The following is a 6,277-nucleotide window of genomic DNA, read 5'->3' as shown; positions in this document are numbered from 1 at the left end:
TGAGAGAGATTTTTAATTGTTGGGCATAGCTTTCTTTATTTGTTGGTATCATAGCAGAAAAGTCTGTTTTTCCCATCCAAATCACTCCAATACCTTTTGTACCTTCAACAAACACCGATGTCCACACAGCACACAAGCACAGCAAGCATGATACAACAAGTAAACTTACATAAATACTGCATAAAAAGTTACAAACAAGTTAAAAGTTAAGAAAAACTTTAGCATATAAATAGCTGTTTAGGGGACGTCAATACTGATATTATAATACTGAACCGTTTCAATAGTGTAACATTATAAGGTAGCTTATTTACTTGCTGTTAACCTGATAGCTAACAAGTTAACAGAGTGCTAACGTGGAATTGGAGTTTTTTTGGGGGGGTAGCTTGCTGGCCAGAGCCGCACTGGAGTCGGTCGCGGCCAACGGAGTGCGGGTCCAGCTCCGGTGGCTAACTGGCCACAACGTGAAGTAATAAACGTAACAATGATACCATTTTTACGTTTAAAACTTAACGTTAGACGAACCTACTGGGGAGACACTTGAACAGCAGCTAACATTTGCGTAAGCTAGCGTTAGCATCAGTTTAACGCAGTGGTCACCATTGACATATATACGTCTGACGCTAATGTTAGCTGCTATTTAAGTCTGCCCCCCTGTTAGTTAGACAAAGTTACAGCATTTGTTCAATAACAGCAGTCATTTACTATTCATGTTATGCTTATATCATTATCTCCACTCACCACTGTCTTTCTTTCTTTTTTCTTCATTCTATTTTTTCTTCTTCTTCTCACTACCTGATTGACAGCTCCTCTTCATTTTCCTTCAGCTTTATTTCCAACCAGCATCACACAGGTCAACGTCAGATGGGATTGACCTGGGGCCCCTTTCGGGAGGTTTCCTGAGATGTCATTGCAACTCGCCCATTGTTTTTATTTTTGAGACATTTCGGTAAAAAAAAACAGCCCTCTGGCACCGAGTCTCGGGGGCCCCCTAACGGCTCGGGGCCCAAGCCGTTGCCTGCCTTGCCTGTTCACAAGCAGCGCGTCTGCAGATCACAGTCTTGTGGGGTTCTGCAGCTGGTGATGGAGTGTCCACTCTTTTTCAATATAACAATGCAGAATACATGAACCCCAGGGGAAAATCTTGATGCTGGTATTAAACTGATAGATTATGCAGAATACAAATGCAGTCGCAAAGAACTGTAAATGTTGCTCTGTACTGCATGTAGGGACGGTAGCAATATTTAAACACTAAAGATGAGGAACAACTTCCTGTGCTTACCCTGCTGCTTCGACTTTACACACGAGTATTTTTTGTATTCTCAACTGGTTCTTTCTTTATCATGGCTGTCAAATCTTTAGTTTGTTTAGGTGGTCTTATAATCATGACTCCAAGTGTAGACATAAGCGTTTATTCTTTTATTATTTGTTCATCTTTTATGTTGTTTTTCCTGACTGATAGAACAGTTCTATGGCTTCTGAAAACTGATCTGAAAAAAGCTGGTTTCCCACTGGATGAGGTGAACTGACAGGGGCTGTGCTTTGGACGCAGACATGTCATAATAATTGAGGTTTAGCCCTGAGGTGCCCTGTTTCTTGTGCTGTTCTCAAGCTGTTCTGTGGTTATCACACACGATTGAATTTATATTTGAAGACAGCTCTTTGGTACGATCTTTGAGAAGAAATCGTTGGACGTCATCTGGTGTCAGTTGTTTGATGAGAAGTATGTATTGGCACATTTTTGGGCCAGTCCAGCACCCGTACCCTCTTCTTCCTCAGCCAGGCCTTTGGAATGTGTCAGAATGTGGTTTTACATTGTCTGGTTGAAAAATGCATGGACATCCCTGAAAAAGATTTGGTCTTGAAGGCGGCATATGTTGCTGTAAAATCTCTGCATTAATGCTCCCACCACAGAAGGGGAAATGAGCTTTGCCGAGGGCCCTGATAGAAGCCCATACCATCACTGAGGGACTGGTTGCTGACAGCAGTCTGGATGCTCCTTTTGCTCTTTGCTCCATTTCTTCCAACAAAGATCTGGAATACTGATGGGTCTGACCACAGCACACGTTTCCACCGTGTGACGGTCCATCCCAGATGCCTCCGAGCCCAGAGAAGTGGACGAGGTTAACATAAGGCTTCTTTTTTTTAACAGTACACGTTATAAGTGGCATATGTAACTCTGTATCTGACAAACGTTTCCCACAATAATCTCTTATTCTTAATAGCATCAGCAATTGATGCAGAGCCGTCGGCTAAATCAGAGAGTTTGGACCAGCAGTTGCACCCTCTCCTCCAAATGCCTTGCAAGGATATTCTGAACCGTAGAGGGAGAAATATGCTAATCCCTTTTAATATTTCTTTCTGAACAATTTGATGATTTTCTCACACATTTGGTGATAAACAAATGTGTGAGAAAGTCATTAGCACCCATGAAAATCATTATCGTACTTTGTTTTAACTCATTACCAGCTCTAAATTGTTCTCTTTCCAACTTTTTGGAATATGTTGCATGTTAACTAAATTGTTTCTGTTATTATCTGATTGCAGTTTCTAATTTTGGCTTCTCTGCCGTTGTGCAACCTCCCGTCTCACGCTGTGTTCAGGCAGTATTAGTAGATGTTTTTCAATTTCTTTAGCTTTTCCCAGAGTATCAAGTCTTGATGGAATCAAAACCCTCCCATATCCGTCTTTGCCTGGATAAACGCACAAAATAGAATATTTTATTCTCACTTTATTTGCCTTGCCTGTTACTCCAAACAATTCTTTGCCTTGCCTGAAGTTTTTCCACAATGTTTGGTATATCTTTATGAGAAGTTTGAATGTAAATGTCTGCAGAGCAGTTTATTTATACAGAAGCTCTGATTCTCTTAAAATGTTTTGACAAAAAGTCATCATTGGAAGATGACTGTACCTGTATCAAACCTCTCGTGTGTTTTTGAGTGTTTACTTCCTGCCTTATAAAGCTGCTGATTGTGTGCTACTGTGAAGCCCCGGTAGTGATGCTGTGGTTTCCCTCGGCCTCTCAGTGGAGCACCCTGAGCTGAGCTGTGAAGTTGGGTGGGGAGGTGTTGTAGAGCTTTGCTTCTGAGGAATGAACCGTCTCACTCTTTCACCGGTGCAACTTGAGTGTAATAATCGCGCAGCATGTCCAAAACGGAAGTTCACTCATTGTGAGAGGATAGAGTGAGTGATGAAGAGAGAAATGAAGTAGAATATAAAAAAGACAGATGCCAGTTCCAGTGGATAACTCTGAGCCCTGCACAGCAAGCTATCACGTTATTTACAGCTCAGGATTTAATGCATCGCTCTGTAATGAGCAGGCCTGTGATCTCCATCTCACTTATTTACTCACTGGGCTGAACTCCAGACAGAAAACGCCTGGAGGAGTCCATCCAGATGGAATCAAAGCCAGCTTCCTCTGCTGTTTTTCACTTGATTATTTTGAAGTGTATTACATATGTGCCTGTGAATCTGTGTGGATGTACATGTAAGTCTCCAATGACAGAATTTCATACATGAATTAGGGCGAATACATCTTAAATGGATGTTTTTACTGCGACTGAGCAGTATTTTGTGCAGTATTTAGACAATTATGCGCAGGTTTACTGAAGTAATTTGATAAGTCAATCGTGTTTTACGTATTTCTGTATGATCATCACGCATTCATACAAAAAGCATTCAGCCATGTACAATCAGTCCTGCTCAGAGGAAATGAGAGCTTACAGCGTCATCTGGTGGTCATGAGCTGACAATACACCACATTCACTGTTAACCACTCAGGTCTGTTGAGGGATCAAGCAGTGATTTAATCTCCTTATTTTGTCTATGTATCACTTTAGCAGTTATCTGGGGCTAAAAGTACATTTTTTGAAGTTTACATGAAAACGTAAGAGGCAACATAACAACCACTACACAAGAACTTCACAATAACCAGTGAAATAAAAAGGTTAAATGGTTCAAATAGTGCAACAACAACAAAACTATTTAACCAGAAAGTGACCAAAGTGAACCAGACTCTACTACAGAGCAGCTCCTCACTCCCTGCTCTCAAAAAGTACATTTTGCTGAAAGCCAAGATCATATGAGAAGCAAGGATGTGGGTTCTGGATTGATAAAAGATTCAGAACTGAAGACAAAACCAAAACATGACAGTTTCCAAAGTCCCAGGAACAACTTAGAAAACCCTCCAATGTCCGAATGTTATAGTGATTCTGATACAAGTAAAATGTTTACAAAAATTCTATGTTTGTGGTAAAACTTTTGAAAGAAGATACCATAATAATCATTACAAAATCAATCAATTGTAATATGACTGAGCACATGACATTTTACACAGGACAGAAGTCTTTTAATTACAAAACATGTTGAAAAAGTTTCGCTGTGAGTTGTCATTTGCCTGCACACAAGAAAACTCACACAGAAGAAGGTTTTCTCAATCAACATACGAGTAAAAATGCCTTCAGCTCAGTGACTGAGAGAAGTAACTTCTACTGCTCAAAAATACAAAATATATCTACAGTTTTGGTACAAATAGTTGGTACGAAACATTTCGACAATGAGTGATTTAGTTTACAACAGCTAGTGGTAAATATTCATATAGTAAAGTCAATATGTGAAAGTGTGTCTTAACACACTGAGTTCAGCAAAGGTCTTCCTCATAGTTGCTGCAGAAAAAACTGTCAAATAAGCTGGGAGAGCTAAAACGAAATTAAAGGAGACAAAAGGTGTTGATTTCACAAAAATCAAAAGGAAAGTAGGAGAGATGAGGTACACAGAAGGGAAAACCCAAGTTCACCACGGGGTGGCGATACCGTGTAATGTCATAGTTTGACAAACATCAATAAAACTCACGAAGAAGAAAAACAAGGGGAAAATATTACGGTTGTGTGGGATATGGATCGGCAGCAAAATCAGTGCTCTCGCAAATAGATATAATTCAAGCCAGAGCATTAAGAACTTGTCTCGGAGCAATAAAAACAGCACCAATATGTTAACTACAGGTTGAAGCAGGAGAAATGCCACTAGGGCTCAGAAGAAAACAGCTAATAGCCAACTACTGGGTAAATTTAAAAGGACACAAAGAAGAACATCCAGCCAAGAGAGTTCTGGAGATGTGCTGGGAAAAGGGGAAGGAGGAAAAAACGAGTTTTGGGTGGGTCAGTGAGGGTTTAGCAGAACAACTAAAAATACATCATATGGAATTCAGCCCGACAGTTCTGTGGATAGTAATACCAAAATGGATGCTACAATAAACAAATGTAGACTTAAACATGTGGAACATCAAGGAAAGAAATAAAACAGCAGGATTTTATAACTATGTGGAGGAAAAATATGGAGAATATGTGTATATATATACAGATGGGTCCAAAGAACAGGCAACAGGAGTAACAGCAGCAGCAATGGTGGTTCCCATTTATAATAGAACAATTTCAAGAAGAACATCAGATCATTTAAGTATATATGCAGTAGAATGATGTGCAATATTGATAGCAATTGAATGGATGGAGGGGGTGAGGGATAGGAGAATAGTTATATGTAGCGATTCATTTTCATCACTCTTAAGTATTAAAAGCGGAACAGCAAAAACACATCAGGAAATTTTATATGAAATACAGTTAAAAACATCCAGGTTAATGCAACAGGGGAGGGAAATAGTGTTCATGTGGGTACCAGCTCATGTAGGAATAAATGGAAATGAAAAAGCAGACAAAGCTGCTAAGGATGCAGTAAAGAAAGAGGTGGTGGAAATGAAAGTAAAATTATCAAAAACAGAAGGGAAAAGTTTAGTATGGAAAGAAATAAACAATCAGTGGAATCAATATTGGCAGAATCAGGAAAAAGGAAGACATTTATATAAATTACAAAGTGTAGCAGGAGAGGCAGGGTGTTATGGACAGAACAAGTCATTATTAGCAGGATAAGAATAGGTCATTGTAAACTGAATAATACACTTAAGATAATGGGGAAACATCCAACTGGGCAGTGTAGCTGTGGGGAGAAGGAAACAGTGGAACATGTCTATCAACACATGTTCCAGATATGGAAGGGAGAGGGAAGTAATGAAGATAGGGCTGCAGAGGGCAGGAATAACAGATCATAATTTGAAAAACATAGTAGAATCTGCTAAGTCTAAAGAAGGGAGGAGAATAACAATAAGATTCTTGGTAAATACTGCAATAATTAAAAGAATATAGAAAAGAAGAAATAAGAAAGAAAAAAAGAAATTTAGTCCAGTAGATGGCGGCATATGCAACACCAAGGATGCCAGCTGCCATTAAAC

Source organism: Leuresthes tenuis, unplaced genomic scaffold (genome assembly GCF_036924035.1).
Source record: "Leuresthes tenuis unplaced genomic scaffold, fLeuTen1.0.hap1 SCAF_7, whole genome shotgun sequence".
Taxonomy (NCBI): Eukaryota; Metazoa; Chordata; class Actinopteri; order Atheriniformes; family Atherinopsidae; genus Leuresthes; species Leuresthes tenuis.
This window is presented reverse-complemented; position numbering follows the sequence as displayed.